General features: G+C 45.8%; 1 protein-coding gene across 1 annotated transcript in view; it reads right to left on the bottom strand.

The window, feature by feature from the left end:
* Window positions 1–22,855, bottom strand: part of LOC136871768 (uncharacterized) — a 135,054-nt gene that overhangs the window by 72,274 nt on the left and 39,925 nt on the right. The gene's annotated exons all lie outside the window — the stretch shown is intronic.

Genomic DNA, 22,855 nt, shown 5'->3' with positions numbered 1-22,855 from the left:
CACAGATAGGTCTTATGGCGACGATGGGACAGGAAAGGCCTAGGAATGGGAAGGAAGCGGCAGTGGCCTTAATTAAGGTACAGCCCCAGCATTTTCCTGGTGTGAAAATGGGAAACCACGGAAAACCATCTTCAGGACTGCCGAATGTGGGGTGAGTTTAAATTCGGGAGAGAGTGAGTTGTCAGCCCCGAGTTGATTTTCGGTGGTTTCCCATTTTCACATCACCGTCGGTTCCTTCCAAATCCTAGGCCTGTCCTATCGCAGTTAGACTTGTCTGCGTCGGTGGGGCGTAAAACAAATGGCACAAGGAAGTGACTAAACGGGGGACCAGTGACTGTCCCCCAGCTGAGCATGGCATTGTTTCCACTTAGCTGTGCCAGTCTCCTAACTTTCATTTTTTATACCCTTAGGTTTGCGAGACATAGGGAGAGTTTCATTTTCAAGCCCTCGTGGTACCGGGTGTCCACAATTGGGAACATGCATCATTTTCAAAAATATTTTTTTTGAAAAGTACACCAATGAAATAGTACGTAAACGTATTACATTGTGGTATGTTGCCTTGTTTTCTACCATTAAAAAAATATTTAATAGTGCCTTTCCGCAAGGCGAGTGAAACGGCCTCTGACGTAAGCGGCGCGCTGTGACGTCACGATCCAGTACCGCATGGAGCTCTACCAGCCGTTGTGCATCAGCCGTTGCTAAAAGCCGATTGTTTATTATTCACGATTGCGAATAACTTCGAAATGACAGAAGAAAGGTTCGAAACAGCACAGTCAGACAATCTACCATGTGTAGATGTCATCATTCTTGAAAAATGTGACTTTTGTGGCCGCAGAAATTCGCGGATAACAAGCAAGTTTGTAAGTGGCGTCTTTTATATACGTGCAATGTACTGTAACCCATAGTATTAGGATAACAACGAACCTGGATAGATATCACATCACTTTCAACATTTCCTTCTAGACTGATTCCCCTATTAAAGAATAACATTACATTTTCGGGCTTTCAGCATTAGTAAAGTAAGAAATCGGATTTCAGCACTAACATAAACATATAGGTAGCATTATAGTACTAGTCCGCTTCTGTGATGTAGTGGTTAATGTGTGCCACTCCCGGAGGCCCGGTTTCGATTCCCGGCTCTGCCATGAAAGTTGAAAACAAATAGTACGAGGACTGGAACGGGGTCTACTCAGCCTCGGGAGGTCAACTGAGTAGAAGGGTTTCGAATCCCACCTCAGCCATCCTCGAAGTGGTTTTTCGTATTTTCCTACTTCTCCTCCAGGCACCTAAGGCCACGGCCGTTTCCTTCCCTCTTCCTTGTCTATCCCTTCCGATCCTCCCATCCTCTAACAAGGCCCCTGTTGAGAATAACAGGTGAGGCCGCTGGGCGAGGTAATGGCCCTCCTCACCAGTTTCATCACCATACCCAAAGTCTCACGTTCCAGGACACTGCCCTTGAAGTGGTAGAGGTGAAATCCCTCGCTGAGTCCGAGAGAAAACCAACCCTGAAGGATACACTGATTAAGAAAGAAAGAAAGAAAGAAAGAAAGAAAGAAAGAAAGAAAGAAAGAAATAAGGAAAGAAAGATCATAGTACTATAGGGCTATAATCTATCATTCCCAAAAAAATATATATTTATGGTTGGGACAACTGGCCTACCCACTTCCAGGGCCCATGAAAGAGAATTAAATATCTCTGTGGAGGGAAAAAGTTAAACATGATAAAGATAAATATGACTTCATCTAGTTTTCACAAGTCGGGCTGAGTGGTTCAGACTGTTGAGGTGCTGGCCTTCTGACCCCAACTTGGCAGGTTCGATCCTGGTTCAGTCCGGTGGTAGTTGAAGGTGCTCAAATACGTCAGCCTCGTGTTGGTAGATTTACTGGCACGTAAAAGAACTCCTGCAGGACTAAATTCCTGCACATCGGCGTCTCCGAAAATCGTAGAAGTAGTTAGCGGGGCGTGAAGCCAATAACGTTAATTACATTTGGCTTTTAACAAGCTGAGCATATCAGGAAAGAAAAGTGTCCCGGTGACATTTTAGTCGTTCAATACAGGAATGTCTTTGGGTGCTGTGACTTTTACTTTTTTTTTTTTTTTTTTTGCTTTACGTCACACCGTCACATGTAGGTCTTATGGCGACGATGGGACAGGAAAGGCCTAGGAATGGGAACAAAGCGGCCGTGGCCTTAGGTACAGCCTCAGCACTTGCCTGGTGTGAAAATGGGAAACCACGGAAAACCATCTTCAGGGCTGCCGGCAGTGGGGTTCAAAACCCACTATCTCCCGGATGCGAGCTCACAGCTGCGCGCTCCTAACCGCACGGCCAACTCGCGCGGTATTTTTACCCTTCGGTTTATTGACTTGGCTTGTATAACCTAAAACTTAGGCTAAGTTGGATAATATTTTAAACACCTACATCACTATTTTCACCTGTGTGCAATTATGTTATTTATTTCATTAATATTATGATAATTATTATAATTGAGCATTGTTAACTTATAAGACCCCAACAGACAAGCGTTGGTTTTGTGTAGAGTTATACATTTGTTAAATTCACGTTGTTTTCTTTCATGATGTACACGCCTATTCTTTGTTGCATTATAGAGTATTTAGATATAGCCTAAATTTCTTTACCAATTAAGCTCTTCAATAAAGACATACATAACTGTCCCATGCCAAGATATATTGGTAGAATTAGAGCTGTCAAAATGGTCCATAACCCCTTTGATTTATTATCTTGACATTGATCACCCAAAACATAGGTTAGGTTTGGAGAATACTTTAATAATCAGCATTATTTAATGCACTGTTTTTTACTTTCATATTCCAAGATGTAATTGAAGCATTTAAATAAAGCATCATACATTAAAATTTAAAGTTTTACCACTAGAACAGCTGACATGGAAAAGTGATTTGAAAATTCAAACAAATTCATCTTACGTTAAAATCTTCAAAAAAAAATAAATAAATAAACTGTAGACTTTTCCGATATATCGCCAGCATTTCTCCGGCTCGCCAAAATCCATTTCTCCCTCGTTTTAGCGTCTTTGGAACATTTATAAACAATTTGTTTGGTACGGTATGCGATGTGCTATTGCACATCGGAACTCTACACCATTTATAAGTTTTCTGCCTCACTGTCTGCGCAGGATTCATTTTAAGTCTAAAATATACCGCTCAGATTATTATCCAATGTATAGACCTCGAATTTAACCATACTAGACACTAACGTAAAGTAGAAATACGCGAAGTGTATCCTGCTTCTCACAGCACACTATGTGTTACTTCGTCTGCTAATTCAGTCAACCTGTACGATGACGTCAGACCAATGAGATCGCGTGCTTGCGTGACGTGACATTTTCGTAGATTTTTATCACGTTTGGAGTTATTATTTGTACATTCTGATCACATTTTTGAATTCTGCATGAAATTTTGAATCAGATTAGCATATTTTTAATTAAAACCCCGGATCATGCATGTTCCCTATTAAACTGACGGTGTTCAACGCGACACATTACGGGCTATAATGGTCTAGGAGTCTGAAATTCGTAGATATGCTAACTACGCAATGCGCTCGCGAATTATGCCACAAAAATTATTAGTTCCAGCTCTTGATACCAGACAAAAATATGGCGCTATAAGCAGTGGTTGGGTCGCAGAAAAACGCAGGAAATATCAAGTACATGATAACGGTGGTTCTGGAACGCTTATTATTATTATTTTTGGTTCAAGCACTGTTCGATATGGTCTCCCAACTCAGCAACATGCTGCATCCGTAACACGGCATGGTCGACAGTTAGACGCAGCATATAGGGTAAAATCTGAGCGACATATTCTTGTATGCTAACCTTTAGACCAGGCGCAGACCGGATGTGTATATTGAAGGCTACGCATCTGAAAAATATCCAGAGATGCTGCGGTCATTACTGAGGGTTTCACCAAGCAGTTCTTTCATTCTTCTTTCACCTGGCGAGCGACATGTGGTGTTTCCCCATCTTGCATGAAAACAACGGTGTGGTCACAGTTACATGTTGCACAAGAAGGTCCCTATAACGTGCAGATGTCACCTAACAGGCTCACGAGGGATCATCTCAAGCAAAAAAAAAAAAAAAAAAAAAAAAAAAAACGGACCAAGAATGAAGGAGCTTGTAAAACTACATCAAACAGTCACGTAAGCTAAATGTTATTGCTCGTGCTACCGCCAAGGAACTGACACAACACAACGCTATTCTATCGGAAGAACATTTTGTCGTCAGAGCTACGGAAAATTGCACGTTATGACTTCTTACAACGCTGTATTTTCGCCTGGTGGCAAACATTAGAATTTATATTTTTGTGGCATAATTCGCGAGCGCATTGCGTAGTTAGCATATTTACGAAATTTCTGACTCCTACGACCATTACAGCCCGCGCTGTACCGCGCTGAACACCGTCAGTTTATTTGTGGACAACCGGTACTTGCCTTTCTTTTACCGATATCTTCATTCTTCCTTCTCCCCCTGTGGGTGGGAGTGGTAGAATTACACTCACGGTATCCCCTGCGTATCGTAAGAGGTGACTAAAAGGGACCCCAATGGCTCTTAACTTGGTGAGTTGGCGACCCAGGGGACCCTAGCTTACACCTACTACTGCCTTTCAACTGTCGTACCCAACCTCCGTTGGTCAACTGTTGTTCTTTTCTCATCCCCGACAGTGTGAGGTTGCGAGGCCTAGAGAGTATTTCTTTTTCACGCCTTTAGTGGCCCTTGTTTTCCTTTGGACGATACCTTCGTTTTTCGGAAGTGTCGGACCCCATAATTTTTTCTCTAATTTAATAAGAGTAGTAATAGTAAACTTCATTTTATTCACAGATGAGAATGAAAACCTACAACCTGTTTTCCAATCATTGACCGGGTCAGGGATGGAATGAATGAAGCAGATATAGGCTAATAGTACTATGGGGTCGCCACTCCCAAAGTGATTGATTAATGACTGATAGATGCTATGAAATGAGAATGGAGAGTGTTGCTGGAATGAAATAAAACAGGGAAAACCGGAGTACCCGGAGAAAAACCTGTCCCGCCACCGCTTTGTCCAGCACAAATCTCACATGGAGTGACCGGGATTTGAACCACGGTATCCAGCGGTGAGAGGCCGACGCGCTGCCGTCTGAACCACGGAGGCTCCTTTTATTCACAGATATGGGTACATTATTTATTTTTATCTAACAATACACAACTGTGAATTCCACAAAAGCAATGCTTGTGTGTGAGCTTGAATGAATTAACTACGCAATGACAACAAATTACTTAAAATTATTTTGCATAGTCCGACTCGTTGGCTGAGCGGTCAGCGTACTGGCCTTCGGTTCAGAGGGTTCCGGGTTCGATTCCCGGCCGGGTCGGGGATTTTAACCTTAATTGGTTAATTCCAGTGGTACGGGGGTTGGGTGTATGTGTTGTCTTCATCATCATTTCATCCTCATCATGACGCGCAGGTCGCCTACGGGAGTCAAATAGAAAGAGCTACACCTGGCGAGCCGAATCCGTTCTGGGATATCCCGGCACTAAAAGCCATACGACTTTTCATTTCATTTTGCATAATGATTTATTAAATACATTGTGTACAAATAATATAATAACATAAAGTTCCCGTCATCTGCATAGTACCTAGTGACTTAGTCCTTGCTACACAGAATAGTATGTGATGCTGTCCACAAGGAGTGCAGAAACACTGCGACGATGGCTGGTGAAATCCTCTTTGGCCACAGATCCTATAGTGGGAGCCGTGAGCCGCGGTCCTGGTGAAGACGTGCCGTTTGTAAAGCTAGGCTTCTTCCATTCGCTTGAATTAAGGACAGGTTTTAAGTAGAAGTGCTGATCAATGCTTGCAATTCTCTTGTCCCTGTCTCTGATGTGAGATTGATATGCGGCTGTATTTTCGAGGCCGTTGACCTGTACTAGCTCCCCGATAAACAAGTCAGTGACAGCCGTTCGATACACTAGTCGTAAAAAAGAATGTCCGAGGACAAGTTCGGCTCGCTAGGTGCAGGTGCAGGTCTTTTGACTTCACGTCCGTAGGCGACCTGCGCGTCGTGATGAGGATGAAATGATGAAGACGACGACACATACACCCCAGCCTCCCTGCCAGCGAAATTAACCAATGATGGTTAAAATTCCCGACCCTGCCGGGAATCGAACCCGAGACCCTTGTGACCAAAGGCCAGCACGCTAACCATTTAGCCATAGAGCCGGACAACACCAGTCGTGTCAACGTTGATCTCAGGAGACCAGGTATGTTGCTTTAACTGCCTCCATTCTCTTCAAATTTGCATAGCAGACGATTGGTGCTATCTTAATATACACTGGCGGAAAAAAACATCTAAACACCATGAAATAAGGAACGTAGAATACGGAAATCTTGGCAATATCTTTACCGGTAATTGATTAAAGGTACAAGACTACAGGTTAATATCCGCACGAGATAAGCCATCGCAAGTGTGCCATGCTGGTCCATTAATAACCGATATAATCTCCTGAGTGTTGAATGCAGGCATGTAAACGTGCATGCATTGTGTCGTACAGGTGCCGGATGTCAACTTGTGGGATGGAGTTCCATGCCTGTTGCACTTGGTCGGTCAATACAGGGAAGGTTAATGTCAGTTGTGGATGACGCTGGAGTTGTCGTCCAATGATGTGCCATACGTTCTCGATTGGGGAAAGATCAGGGGGTCGAGCAGGCCAAGGCAACGAGTCTACACTCTGTAGAGCACGTTACAACAGCGGCATGGGGACGTACATTATCCTGTTGGAAAACACCCCCGGGAATGCTGTTCATAAATGGCAGCACAACAGGTCTAATCACGAGACAGACGTACACATTTGCAGTCAGGGTGCGTGAGAAACCACGAGTGTGCTCCTGCTGTCATAGGGTATTGCTCCCCAGACCAGAACTTCCTGTGTAGGTCCGATGTGTCGACGCCGCAGACACGTGGATTTAAGGCGCTCACCTGGCCTCCTCCTAACCAACACACGGCCATCACTGGCACCAAGGCAGAACCGGCTTTCATCGAAAAACACAACGGACCTCCACTTCTTCGTCCAATGAGCACCATACCTTGTCGGTGGGGGATGCAGATGAAGAATACACCTACGGTATCACCTGCCTGTTGTAAGGGGCGACTAAAAGGGGCGACCAAGGATTGATTTTATTAGAAGCTTGAAACTACTTGTAATTAGTACCATCACGCGGGGAGCACCATGGGTCACCTTTACTTGCGAGTAGTACCACTGTGTTAGGTACCCAATAGTTTTTTGATTAGTAGCAGCAGAGAGCAGTTCACAGTACCTGTGATTAGTACCGATAAACGCGGAACACCACCGGCTTACGTTGCCCATGATTAGTACCATTATGTGAGAAACACCGCGGGTCTGGGAGTTGCCTGCAGTTAGTAGCACAATATGAGCGACACCGTGGGTCTACATTGCCTGTGATTAGTACCCACTATATGAGGAACACCACGGGAAATACGGCGCCCGTGATTAGTACACCTAGGTGAGGAACACTATGGGTTTGCGTTGCCTATGAGGGGCGACATTATGTGAGGAACACCATAAGTCTGCGTTACCTGCGCGACTTACAATACTTGTGAGTAGTACCATCATGTGTGGAATACTGTGAGTCTACGCTACTTTTGATTAGTACCGCAACATGACAAATACCATGGTTTTACTTTACTAGCGTTAATTACCCTTATGAGGGGCAGTTGATCTGGATTTTGGACTCCTTTAGACAACAAGCATCACCGATTCAGGATTGTGCTTTGGAAACATTACCCTTGGTCCAGTAATACTATTGCTTTAAGATAGTTTCTGGAAAGGTGGGACATTGCAGGTCCGATCCACTGATTGTTTTAAATTCATATTCATCCATTCATTCTTCGTCGTTTTGAATTCTGGTCAGTGGATGATTTTGGACTTTAAAATTGTCATTGCATTTCGTCTCATTTCGTGCCATTAGGGGCCGATGACCTAGATTTTAGGCGCCTTTAAACAACAAGCATCATCATCATCATCATCATCATCATCATCATCATCACCAATGAGCTCTCGCTTGGCACAACTGAAGTCACAGACGGCGTTGGTTGGGGGATAAGTGGAATGCACGCCGCATTGCGTCTGGCTCGGAGCTGTCTTTCAAGTTACCGATTTCGAACAGTTCGTTGCGTTACTGGGGTACAAACTGCCGCTCAAATTGCTGCTGCAGACGCAGTCGGCTGTGCCACAGCCACACGCTGAATACGGCGGTCCTCCCTCTCGGTGGTGCACGGGGACGTCAGGAGCCCGGTCTTCTTGCGAGCGTACATTCTCGTGACGATTGCTGCCAGTACGCATGCACAGTGGAGACATTCCTGACAAGCGCGGAAGAAAAAACCACCTCCATTAGCCATATGATACGGCCTCGTTCAACCGCAGTGAGCTGTTGATACTGGCCTCTTCGTCGTCGTAAAGGCATTCCTGACCCACTCAGAGTCACTCCTTCCAATCTCACAAGTAACTAATACCCTCGCACAGTACAGCCCGTGTTTAAAGCAAGCCTGGTGTGCAACGCCATGGGGCCGCTACTAGCGCCACACGAATCCTGCGATTTGCAGGAAATTTGTATCAACGTCGTCTTTCCGATGTATAATACGCCTACCGACGTTCGTTAATCTAGCAGAACCCCTTCTTGGTGTTTGAATATTATTTTCCGCCAGTGTAAAAGAGGCGCGAAGCTGTTCCTACCGAGAGTTTCTCAACTTTCTTTATGTCGAAGATTGTTCTGACCGCAGCTGTGCATCTTTATTCCACATGCTTGCTGAAGGTTTTCCCTTTTACTTGTAATGTTAGTCCCAAGTACTTATAGGAGCTTACCAGTTCCAGGCGATCATTGCCGCAATAGTGGATATATGTGTTTGATATGTTCCCTCCACGCCAAAATTTAATAATCTGTGTTTTGCTTATGTTAATTTATAATCCATGCTTTTGTGGCCACATATTTTATTTTATGGTGCACAGTTACACGTATATTAAGTAAATAATTGGTGTTGGCAATATTTAACAGATTATTTACTACAGTATTTTTTATGTACATATTTATTTTTAAATTAATGCGTTTAATCCTCTATGACAGTTTTTCATTTCTGTTTAGATGTGTTCTAAAGACTAATTCTGAATGTTGCATATCATTTTAGATGAACACTTATTGTTCTTGTTACACCTGTCTGTAGGAGCCAGGTATTATAAATACGAGGTCCAAGATAATTTGCCTCTAACCACCTCAAGTATTTCTGTATGGGAGTTGCAAACTAGATTTAACTTGTAAGTCTTGTATTATGGTGTTTCACTGGTGGTTCTGTCACCTGGAATAGTTTTCTTAAATGTACAGTATTATTACTTTTGCATATATCTGAATTATATCTAAAACCTTTGCTAAGTTGTATTGGTCTGTTGTAGGAAAGCGTTTTGTTTTCAGTGTATGATTTTCAAAATAAGTTTCTGCTTGGCAGAGTACGAATTATATATTTACCTAAAGCACCTCCCCATCCTTTGATACCATACTGCAATATGGAATTTACAAGTACGTAGTAAATACTTGTCCATATTTTGACCAGTTTCCTAATTATGTAAAATATGTACTGTACATAAGGCTTAATAATCGGGTTTCCAGATGAGTGGTGTGATAATTCCACTGCAGGTGGGCATTAATAAATATACCAACGCATTTAATATGATGAGCTTTTTGCAGTAGAAAACAGGAGCAGTCACTAGCTGGGCAGGTTTTTTTTATGAAGTTAGATTTGCAAATGTTCTAGATGTTGAAGTCCACGAACCTACTACGCTGGAGTAGCAGGGGGAGAGGTGATACTCCCACGTGTCGCGTCTCAGGTGGCGGATAGAGGGGTCCTAACCGGCTTGCCGCGGTCTTGAGGGAAATAAAATACATCTCGCGGACCAAACACACAGCCCTCTGTGGGTGGGGGACGCAGACGAAGAATACACCCACGGTATCCCCTGCCTGTCGTAAGAGGCGACTAAAAGGGGCGACCAAGGGGGTGATCAAATTAAAACCATGAGAATACTTGTAATTAGTACCATCACGCAGGGAACACCATGGGTCGCTTTTACTTGCGCGTAGTACCATTATGTTAGGTACAAAATAGGTTTGTGAGTAGTAACGACAGTGTGTGTCTCAGGATGCATTTTACAGTACCTGTGATTCGTACCCCTATATGAGCAACACCATGGGATAAGCGACACCATTCTGCCTTGCCTATGCTTAGTACCCACTCTGTGAGGAACACCACGGGATAGTGCAGGTCACTGTGTTTATTCCACTTTTGTGAAGAACGGCATAGGTTTGCGTTGCCTGTATAGGTTTGCATTGCCTGTAAGTAGCGTCGCAGTGTACGAAACACCATAGGTCTGTGTTACATGTGCGAGTTTCATTACCTGTGCATAGTACCATACAGTGTGGAATACCGCGAGTCTACGCTACTTTTGATTAGTACTGCAACATGACACATATCATGGTTCCATTTTCCTAGCGATAAGTACCATTATGAGGGGCCGATGACGTGGATTTTGCACCCATTTCAACTACAAGCATCATCGAGTCAGTATTCTGCTTTAGAAACTGTCCCTTGGTCAGTAATACGATAGTTTAACGCCAAGTTTTTGGGAATGTGGAGCATTGCGGGTCGGATCCACTGTTTTTAAACTTCATATCCATCCATTCATTCTTCGGCCTCACGTTTTCGAATTCTGGTCAGTGGAGGATTATGGATTTTTAAATTGTCATACCATTTCGTCTCATTAGGGGCCGATGACCTAGATGTTAGGCCCCTTTAAACAACAATCATCATCATCATCATCGTACTCCGTTTTGCATTGCGCTCCAAGTGTGCGAGCGATATTTTCTACGATGACATATACATTGTCATCGCTGCTGACTGGTACACCTTTTATTTCCACGTCATAAGTTTTTTAATACTGTTCTAAATCATTTACTTTTTCAACCAACGCAGTTTTTTCCACTCCCAGTTATCATTAGCCGATTTTGCACTTTGTACTTCTTTCGTTAACGCATAAACTTTCGATCATAGTTCATTGTTTTCCTTCAGCAACTTGTCACACTGTTCGGAATGAGAGGGAAGAACAATTACTGAGAAAATGCTGCAGTGATTTCACAGTGAAATTTTGTAAGGAACTACAACAACTGCTCCCCGAAATTGTCGAGGTTCTCCATAAATTATGTAGATCAAGTTCTGAAGATTAATAAGGAGTAGAAAGTACAGATATTGCATAGGAATTGGGATTGGACAGCTTCACCATTGATAAGATTTTGATTCAGTGGGAAAATATTAATTTTGTAAATTGGGGTCATGCAGCCAGTACAGTCGAAGTTCAGTCTCTGGTTTGCATATACAAGAGTGATTCAAATATGAATCCTTTTAAGGAATTGATTTCGCCATTTCGGTTATACTAGCGCCTCATTCAATGCTGAATTCGAACGAGTGTTCAGCGCATTAAACATAGTGAAGTTAAAATCGCACGGAATGTGGCGCCTTGCGGCCAGACATGATGCGAGCTCTTCATCACAGGCGGCCAATATGAACACAAAACATGGTCGCATTTAGCACATTTACATAGTATTTGTTTTCATTTTACTGTATATGTCAGAATACTTCTAGGGATGAGTTCGTGGGTCCCTGGCAAGCATACTACCTCACTGCTACTTCAGGTATCATTTCACCAGGCGCGGTGCGTAATATTATTGCAATGTTGCACAACTTCCAGTAATGTTGCACTTCATTTGCCGTCTTTTCTTCTATATTTTTAGTTTAATAAACTTAACATATGTTCTAAAATGTGTTAGAATATACCATTTTTGGTCGTTCGGTGTACTAATGCTTCGCTGGCGGCTTCGAATCAAGCTTAGGGGGTTTGCTTTGCTACGGCATCTCTCAAGCGGACAGCGCGGCGCTATATACTGCAGTTTCCACAAGGACGAGCCTAAGCCTGTACAGTAACATTAGGTTGCACGCTCGCCAGTGTCGGTCCTTGGGCGTTGCACGAGACCAGCAAGCCCCCTATCTGGAAACAATTCAAACTGTCCCCGATAGATTGCGCTACTCCGTGGAGACGACTTCATAATAATCCCGCAGTAGTTCCGTTACGTGCCAGTAAATCTACTGACACGAGGCTGACGTATTAGAGCACTTTCAAAGACCACCGGACTTAGCCAGGATCGAACCTGCCAAGTTGGGGGCAGAAGGCCTGCACCTCAACCATATGAGCCACTCAGCTCGGTGAGATGACTTCATTCCTGCTTTCTCCCCACTCGCAACGGTAATTTCTTCTCCACGCCATTATGGTACGCCACACCGGTCCACCCACAATATGACCAACATATTGTATCAATGAGAAACAGGAGGGCAAATTTTCAATTTAAGTGAGGTAAGAATAATTGTAGGTATATTGTGTAATTAGCCTCTTATTTTCTGTGTTTTAATTGTTGGTTATATTTCATTTTTAATAGGAATGTAGTTCATTACTTAACGATGATAGAGTTTCTTGTTATTTTTGTAAGCTTCTCATATATAAAAAATTTGACATTGTAAATTTTGGTGCTACACCGAGCTTTAGATACCACCAGCTCTACTGCATTTCACTACATTTTTATGTTTTTCTTCATTCCTAAACATGCACTCCCGTTAGGAAAGTTATACCGAATCCCCAGAAGTTGAGGAATTCCGCAGTAGTACGTTAATTTATTGTCAGTAGCACTTGAATACAGTAACACATATTGTAGGACGACTCGCGTTATAGGAGCTTGTCTTCCAAACATAGCAAACGGGATAATTATTGATGTTTCTTGATGCTACAACCAAAATAATTCACTGCAAAATTTACAAAATTTAATATTGTACTAATAATTGATCATGATAAGATATTTGATAAATTTATAATAATGATACACCAGACTTTGCGAGGTTTAGGGAGTCATTCATTTTCACGCCCTTCGGTGGCCCTTGTCTTTCTTTGGCCGATACTTTCATTGTTCTAAATGCTTTTCCCTCTGCTTAATGTTAACAGAGGATGGTTCCCCTTGAAACAAGAATCACGATCACCACCATCAAGAATCAAGATGCTTTAGAGCATTTAATAAGGCGATGAGACCATCTCCTCACGCTGCGACATACCTGCAGTGAGTGCGGAATTAGCCAAGTCGCCCTTACTCAAGGCCAACTACTGTAGGTCTATCTAGTGCGGCCTTTTCTTACTGGTCCTTTTGGACTTAATTAAAGCCTACGACTGTGCAGGCAGAGGGAGGCTACTCGCAAAACTTAACGATGAGGAAAGTTTCAGCGTGCACGTTATCCTGGCGGCTGCAGTCTTATCTTAGTGGACGCCAACAGCGCTTATCAGGAGGAAATAACAGATCCTCGTGGCGAACCACAGAGATGGGCATGGCACAGTATATGAATCACTTCTTGCCAATTTAGACACTTAATGGTTAAAACGAACCTTTTAAAAAATCCTAAATTGCCAGTAATTTTCCAAAAAGCCACGGGTGTAATTCTGCCCATTTGCGTTCTCTTGTTTTCAAAAGGAGAGTTTTGTTTTTAATTGTTAAAATGTTTGTGGAGCTGGATTCTCTTGAGTAAAAATAATTTTTTACTTGACTAAATTTCGGAACAAGTTCCAAGAAAAAAATAAAAAACACTTTTTCCTTTCCGAAAATCAAATGATCATAAATATGTCTACCGGTCATGGCCATGCATCAACGCCTGCTAATTTCAGATGGTAACCAACCATAAGACATAGCCTGCACAGTTGCTAGGAAACATTGTCTGGCCATCCCTCCATACCTTACACCACTGGCTGCACAGTTGCTGGGAAACATTGTCTGGCCATCCCTCCATACCTTACACCACTGGCTGCACAGTTGCTAGGTAACATTGTCTGGCCATCCATTTTTAAATAATTTTAAAATATTTATTTGTTACTTTTATTTAAAAATTCATTCAGACATTATATCACTGCCTACATGGTTGCTATGGTTACACTTCCGTATCACATTTTGTCGCGTCAAGCTACACAAATTTTCCGATGACCTCCAAGGCATAAGACATATTTATATCAAAATGTAGAAATTTTCGCTAAAATAACACCGTTTAGTGTTAATATAGTTATGAAATCAGTTAGGCAGCATTTTATTCATTTGGCTGTGATTACGACAAGACTGAAATAAATGAAAAGCAGAAATAGGTCAATCGGTCTACCGGCGCAGAATTTTGGCACGAAATACGTCAATATGAGGATGCGGCTAGGAGTGGTAATTGTTCCGAAATAATTAGATTGTATTTTTCTGATCCAACGATGCCACACTCAAACGCGGCGTGGAATTCGCTTTTGGCGAGTACATGTTGTGCGAAACAAACTTAGGAACAGAATGAAAATAAATATCCTATCAGCAGTTCTAAGAGAAATGTTTTAAATTCGCTGCATGGAAAACTTATATTTTTTGTTATGAAATCCCATCCTTTGTTGTACAATATGTTTAACGAACGAGTGGCACCCCCTGTGGGTGGGGGACGCTGACGAAGAATACACCCACGGTATACCCTGCCTGTCGTAAGAGACGACTAAAAGGGGGCGACCTTGATGCGGACATGGATTGCGGCTTGGTATCATGTGTTGGACCCCTGTGGATGGAGAGCCTGAATATATTTACAGGTAATCTCTGTCTGTCCCAGAAGGCCACTAAAAGGGTCGTGTGGCCATCGGGCCCCTTTTTCTTTTTTCTTTTTTTAAGGGTTAGTTGTAGACCAAATCAAAATTCTTGATGTGCGTGCTGCTCGGAGATGGGCCTCTTACGTGTGCGGTTAGGCCCGAAAGCCCGCATTTGTGACCACCCAGGGATCTTGCGGGTTGGAGCGTCATGTAGCCTTGCAGTAGTATCTGCCTGACAACACAGGTTCCCGCACAGCCGAATGCCAGGACATATTATTATTTTTTAAATTTTTTCTCTGTATTTATTACTCTGTACACGCTATGCGGTACATGCTATTACGGTGTTTGGAGGAAGGAGTACTAGTGGGTATTACCTTGGCTGCTTGGTACGGCTATAGAGGCCCCTGATCCGGGTGGGTGGCATTCGGGGAGGATGATTTTCGGCATGGCTTCGAAACGTCTTTAGTCTGTCCAAGGTGGTCCCTCACCGAAGTCTTTTACTTTTGATTCCTTAAGGTGTTCAACTCTCTGGAAAAAAGCGCAGCGTGAAGGAATGGAATCCAGCTTCCCTAGGTTTCTGGTTGCTACCAGAACTGATGGGTGTGACTTCAAGCTGGTAAAGTCTATTTTGTTTAGTAGGCACATAGAAGCTCTCTACGGCGAACTGGAAGGTCTGAGAAAAAATGCGCAACGGCAGTTTGTTGCTAAAGACGCGCACTGCCGTGCAAGCTGATCAGCTGCTCAAATGCGACCGCTTTGACGATATTTCCGTCAAAGTGGAGAAGCACAAGACCTTGAATCTGGTTCGTGAAGTTATCTTCCACCGAGATCTCATCTTGAACACTGACGATGAGTTGATGGACGACATGAAGCACCGCGGCGTGACACACGTCTGGCGCATTACGTGTAAAGTAACGGCGAGGACTTTGCCACAAGTGTGTTCATTGTCTCCTTCAAATTGTCAGTGTTACTAGAAAAGTCATGGTAACAACCTATCGCTGCAATGTGAGACTGTGGATCCTGTCTCCCATGCTCTTCTATCACTGTCAGTGATTCGGCCATATGGTATATCGTTGCTCGAATCCGTCTTATGTGGTACATGTGGAGAGGAACTCACGGCGCGGAAGAGTGTACAACTCCTTACAGGTGCACTAACTGCCCTGGTCTTCATTCACCCCGAGATAGGAACTGTCCGGTACATCTCGGTGGGAAGAAGATCCAGAAGATCAAGACCCTGGATGGTCTTTCTTACCAGGAAGCGCGCCGTAAGTTCAATTCCATCAATGCTCCCACCAAGATGCTATACTACATGAAGATAGAACAGAATATTCCAGGTTCGTCGTTTACATTTTCTCAACATATTACGATCGCTGCACCCAAGAAGGCTGTTGCTCATGTGAGCAAAGCCGCAAAGAGTAACAATCTCGAAGGGGGGACCACCTCACCCCAGGCGCTCTCGCACTTCTGCTGAAAAGGGGAAACCATGCTCTCCAGCTGAAGGATATGAATCAGCGCCAGCTGGCACCCTTGCAACAAAACCTACACGCTCTCCTCGTAGGAGTACATCTCGCCCCCCCCCCCCAAAGCGTCGAAATTCTGGGCGTTAGTCCCCTCGTCCGTCGACGACGGGATGGACGTCGAGCTTTCCTCTACATTTACGGAAGTAGATGTTGGTGTTAGTGCTTAGGTTTTAAGTATAATCTAACCCTCATCCTGTCTTAGTCTCCCAATATATCACTGTTACATTGGAATTGTAACGGTTATGATTGGTATCTTGCTGAGTTGCGCCAGCTAATTTTTGAGTATTCGACGAGTATAGTCTGCGTACTAGAAACTAATCTCAGATCTCGTCATCATACGATCTTGAGAAATTTCAGACTGTGCTTGACGGAACGACATTATGCTCACCGGAGTTCCGGTGGCGTTGGCATTTTTGTCCGTTCTGATACCTATAGCGAAGAGATTCCTACAAGGACCCCGCTGGAGACTGTAGCAGTTCCCGTTCCGCTGCCTGTCATAGCAACAGTGTGTAATGTTTATTTCCACCAAGCCAGCTTCCTAATATAAAAGCCACGAACCTACTACGCTGACGTAGCAGGGGGAGAGGTGATACTCCCACGTGGCGCGTCCCAGGTGGCGGATAGGGGGGTCCTAACCGGCTTGCCGGCGGACTTGAGGGAAATAAAATACCTCTCGCGGACCAAACACACTACCCCCTGCGGGTGGGGGACGCGCATGCAGAATACACCCGCGGTATCCCCTGCCTGTCGTAAGAGGCGACAAAAAGGGGCGACCTTGGCGTGGACATGGATTGCGGTTTGGTATAATGTGTTGGACCTCCTGTGGATGGGAGAGGCTGAATACATCCATAGGTAATCCCTGCCTGTCGTAGAAGGCGACGTAAAGGGTCATGTGGCCATGGTCTCCTCTTTATTTTTTATTACTTTTCCGAGGGTCAGATGTAGACAATTTCAAAATTTTGATGTGCGTGCTGCCCGGAGATGGGCCTCTTACGTGTGCGATTACGCCCAAAAGCCCGCAACTGTCCACCCAGGACCATTGCGTGGTGGGAGCGCCATGTACCTTGGCAGTAGTATCCGCCTGATAACACAGGTCCCCGCACAGCCGAATGCCAGAAGGACATATTATTATTAATTATTTTTTTATTTTTTTCTCTATATTTAGTGCTCTGTACACGCTATGGGGTACATGCTATTGCGGGTGACTGGAGGAAGGGAGTCTTGGTGCTCATTGCCTCAGTCATCCCGTATTAGGCATCGTCCAACATCGGACCCCGGGCAGTACCTGCTACGACCAGATGGGTATTGCCTTGGCTGCTTGGTTCGGCTACAGAGACCCCTGATCGGAGTGGGTGACATTCGGGGAGGAAGGTTTCGGGAATGGCTTCCAAACGAAATCGTCCTTCTCAAGGTGGTCCCCCACCTTAGTCTTTAACTTTTGCTTCCCTGAGAGGTTCAACTCCCTGGGAACATGCGCAGCGTGAAGGAATGGGATCCAGCTTCCCTAGGTTTCTGGTCGCTACCAGAACCAATGGGCATGATTTTAAGCTGGTGAAGTCGATCCTTGTTAGTAGACACACCGAAGGCGTCTACGGCGAACTTGAGGACCTCAAGAAAATGCGCAACGGTAGTTTGCCTATGAAGACTCGTACAGCACTGCAAGATGATCAGTCGCTTAAGTGCGAGCACTTTGGCGAAATCGCCGTCAAAGTGGAGGAGCATAGGTCATTGAATCTGGTTCGCGGAGTAATCTTTCACCGCGACCTTATTTTGAACACTAACGACGAGTTGATAGAAGACATGAAAAACCGTGGTGAGACACACCTCCGGCGCATTACGCGCAAGGTCAACGGTGAAGACGTTGCCACTGGCGCCTTCATTGTCTCTTTCAAGTTGTCAGTGTTACCAGAGAAAGTCAAGGTAACCACTTATCGTTGCGATGTGAGGCCGTACATCCCGCCTCCTATGCGATGCTATCAATGCCAGCGATTCGGACATATGGTATCTCGTTGTTCGAATCAGGCTGTATGTGGTACATGTGGACGAGTAGCTCACGGCGCGGAGGAGTGCACAACTCCGTACAAGTTTACTAACTGCTCCGGTTTTCATTTTCCTCGGGACCGGAACGGTCCGACATACCTGAGTGAGAAGAAGTTCCAGGAGATCAAGACCCTGGATGGTCTTTCCTACCAGGAAGCGCGCCGTAAGTTTAATTCCACGAATACAGCTGCCCGTACACTTGACTATAGCTTGATAGCTCAGTATCTTCCAGGTTCGTCATTTACAACATCGTCACTTGTCCAGACCACTGCGCCCAAGGCGACTGTTGCTGCTCCCAGCAACGTCGCAAAGAGTAAAAGCTCGAAGGGGGGGGGGGACCACCCCATCTTCGACCAACCAGAAGTCTGTGCCGGCTGGCAATTCCCAGCCGGCACAGCAAGAGGGGAAGGCTAAGTCTCCCCTCCTTAAGAGGTCGGCGGAAACCGTGCCCCAGCCGGCGGAGGCGGCATCGTCGCCCAGGGCCGGGAGACCATCTCCCCGCCCGTCTAAACTCGAAAAGAAGAAGGAGGCGAAGAAAGGCGCCCTTAATAAGCGCTCTCGCACTTCCCCTGTGAAGGAGAAGTCATGCTCGCCATCTGGGGGGTATGAGTCTGCGCCAGGACGTACTCCTGCACCCAAACCTGCGCGCTCTCCTCGTAGTGGACCTACTCGCCCCCGAAAAGTGTCGACGTTCTGGGCGGCATCCCCGCCGTCTGTTGATGACGGGATGGATGTCGCGCTGTCCTCCACATCTACGGATGTAGATGTTGATAGTGTTTAGGCTTGCGAGCATTTTGTCACTCAAAACCTAACACTCCTTATATCGTCCACAATATGGCACTGTTACAGTGGAATTGTAACGGTTATGACAGGCATCTTGCTGAGTTACGTCAGCTCATTAGTGAGCACGCAGCGATTATAGTCTGTATTCAGGAGACCAACTTCAGACCTGGTCATCGTACGGCCTTGATAAATTTCAGGCTATACTCTACATAACGATACTATGCTCACCGGGCTTCCAGTGACGTTGGCATTGTTGTACGTTCTGATATCTACAGCGAAGAGGTTCCATTAAGAACCCCGCTTGTGGCTGTAGCTGCTCGCGTTCCGCTGCCTGTCATAGCAACAGTGTGTAATGTTTGTCTTTCACCAGGCCAGCATCTTAACATAAATGATGTCGCTGATCTTATAGATCAAATGATGTCGCTGATCTTATAGATCAGCTTCCACCTCCCTTCCTCTTATTGGGAGATTTTAGCGCCCATCACCCCATATGGGGCTCTGAGACGCCTTGCCCCCGGGGAAGAGAGCTGGAAACATCAGCAACAGAGCTGGATTTATGTATTTTGAACACAGGGGAACCAACTCACTTTAGTGTACGTTATGGCACATATTATCGCATATGTGCAGCCGAACGTTGATTCCACTGTTTCGGTGGATTACACACGATGATCTCTGTGACAGTGACCTTTTTTCCATTATCCTTACTTTGTTGAAACATAAATCCGTCGAGGCTCCCCCTCGATGGATTCTTAAACATGCTGATTGGCCAAAGTTCTTATCACAAGCTGTCTTTAATGATATCAGGCGGACCGTCGGCGAGGAAATAACTTACGTCACCCAAATTATTCTTGCTGCTGCTGGGGAGTCCACTCCGTTCTTCTCGGGGACTCCTCGCCGAAAACTCGTTCCTTGGTGGAGCGATGAAAGAGCAGCAGCCGGTATTTATTGCGAATTTATTGTCCCTCCGTCTATTCCATGTCCGAGTAGGGAGGACCTATTCGCAATACCACGTTCAAGAAAATGGAGTCCCACAGGGATCGGTCCTTAGTGTCACTCTGTTCGCGATTGCCATAAACGGTATTGTCGCTGCTGCTGGCCCAGTAGTAATACCGTCCCTATATGTGCACGATTTTGCTCTGCACTATAGCTCGTGCAGTACGGCTGTCGCAGATCGACAGATACAGCAAGCTATTAGGAGGGGGGAGCAGTGGACCTTAGAATATGGTTTCCACGAACCTACTACGATGGCGTAGCAGGGGGAGAGGTGATACTCCCACGTGGCGCGTCCCAGGTGGCGGATAGGGGGGTCCTAACCGGCTTGCCGGCGGACTTGAGGGAAATAAAATACCTCTCGCGGACCAAACACACTACCCCCTGCGGGTGGGGGACGCGCATGCAGAATACACCCGCGGTATCCCCTGCCTGTCGTAAGAGGCGACAAAAAGGGGCGACCTTGGCGTGGACATGGATTGCGGTTTGGTATAATGTGTTGGACCTCCTGTGGATGGGAGAGGCTGAATACATCCATAGGTAATCCCTGCCTGTCGTAGAAGGCGACTTAAAGGGTGATGTGGCCATGGTCCCCTCTTTATTTTTTTATTATTTTTCCGAGGGTCAGATGTAGACCATTCGAAATTTTGATGTGCGTGCTGCTCGGCGATGGAACTCGTATGTGTGCGACTACGCTCGAAAGCCCGTGCCAGCAACCACCCAGGACGCGGCGGGTGGGAGTGTCATGTACCCGGGCAGTGGTATCCGCCTGACAACGCAGGTCCCCGCACAGACGAATGCCAGAAGGACATATTCTTATTAATTCCTTTTATTTATTTTTTCTATATTTAGTGCTCTGTACACGCTATGGGGTACATGCTATTGCGGGTGACTGGAGGAAGGGAGTCTTAGTGCTCATTGCCTCAGTCATCCCGTATTAGGCATCGTCCAACATCGGACCCCGGGCAGTACCTGCTATGAACAGGTGGGTATTGCCTTGGCTGCTTGGTTCGGCTACAGAGACCCCTGATCGGAGTGGGTGGCATTCGGGGAGGATGCTATCGGGCATGGCTTCCAAACGAAGTCGGCTCTCTCAAGGTGGTCGCCCACCTAAGTCTTTAACTTTTGCTTCCCTGAGAGGTTCAACTCCCTGGGAACATGCGCAGCGTGAAGGAATGGGATCCAGCTTTCCTAGGTTTCTGGTCGCTACCAGAACCGATGGGCACGATTTTAAGCTGGTGAAGTCGATCCTGTTTAGTAGACACATCGATGGCGTCTATGGCGAACTGGAGGAACTTAAGAAAATGCGCAACGGTAGTTTGCTTCTAAAGACTCGTACAGCACTGCAAGCTGATCAGTTGCTTAAGTGCGAGCACATTGGCGACATCCCCGTCAAAGTGGAGGAGCATAAGTCCTTGAACCTGGTTCGCGGAGTCATCTTTCACCGCGACCTTATTTTGAACACTGACGACGAGTTGATAGAAGACATGAAGAACCGTGGCGTGACAAACGTCCGGCGCATTACGCGCAAGGTCAACGGCGAAAACGTTGCCACTGGTGCCTTCATTGTCCCTTTCAAGTTGTCAGTGTTACCAGAGAAAGTCAAGGTAACAACTTATCGTTGCGAATTGAGGCCGTACATCCCGCCTCCTGTGCGATGCTATCAATGCCAGCGATTCGGACATATGGTACCTCGCTGTTCGAATCAGGCTGTATGTGGTACATGTGGACGAGTAGCTCACGGCGCAGAGGAGTGCACAACTCCATACAAGTGCACTAACTGCTCCGGTCTTCATTCTCCTCGGGATCGGAACTGTCCGACATACCCGAGTGAGAAGAAGATCCAGGAGATCAAGAACCTGGATGGTCTTTCCTCCCAGGAAGCGCGCCGTAGGTTTAATTCTGCGAATACCCCTGCCCGTACACTCGACTATAGCTTGATAGCTCAGAGTCTTCCAGGTTCGTCATTTTAAACCTCGACACCTGTCCAGACCGCTGCGCCCAAGGCGACTGTTGCTGCCCCCAGCAACGACGCAAATAGTCAAAGCTCGAAGGGGGGTACCACCCCGCCTTCGACCAACCAGAAGTCTGTGCAGGCTCGCAGTTGCCAGCCGGCAGAGCAAGGGGGAAGACTAAGTCTCCCCCCCCCCCTAGGAGGTCGACGAAAGTCGTGCCCCAGCCGGCGGAGGCGGCATCGTCGACCAGGGCTGGGAAACCATCTCCCAGCCCGTCTAAACTAGAAAAGAAAAAGGGGAAGAAGAGCGCCCGTCCTGAGCGATCTCGGACTTCCCCTGGGAAGGAGAAGTCATGCCCTCCATCTGGGGGGTATGAGTCTGCGCCAGGGGGTACTCCTGCTCCCAAACGTGCGCGTTCTCCTCGTAGGGGACCCCCTCGCGCCCGAAAAGTGTCGAAATACTGGGCGGCACCCCTGCCATCTTTTGATGACGGGATGGATCTCGCGCTGTCCTCTAAATCTACGGATGTAGAACTAGATAGTGTTTAGGCTTACGAGCATTTTGTCGCTCATAACCTAACACTCCTTTTATAGTCCACACTATGGCACTGTTACAGTGGAATTGTAACGGTTATGACAGGCATCTTGCTGAGTTACGTCAGCTTATTAGTGAGTACGCAGCGAGTATAGTCTGTATTCAGGAGACCAATTACCGACCTGGTCATCACACGGTCTTGAGGAATTTCACACTATACTCGACAGAACGATACTCTGCTCACCGGGCTTCCGGAGGCGTTGGCATTTTTGTA

This window comes from Anabrus simplex, chromosome 4, assembly GCF_040414725.1.
Source record: "Anabrus simplex isolate iqAnaSimp1 chromosome 4, ASM4041472v1, whole genome shotgun sequence".
Taxonomy (NCBI): domain Eukaryota; kingdom Metazoa; phylum Arthropoda; class Insecta; order Orthoptera; family Tettigoniidae; genus Anabrus; species Anabrus simplex.
This window is presented reverse-complemented; position numbering and strand designations above follow the sequence as displayed.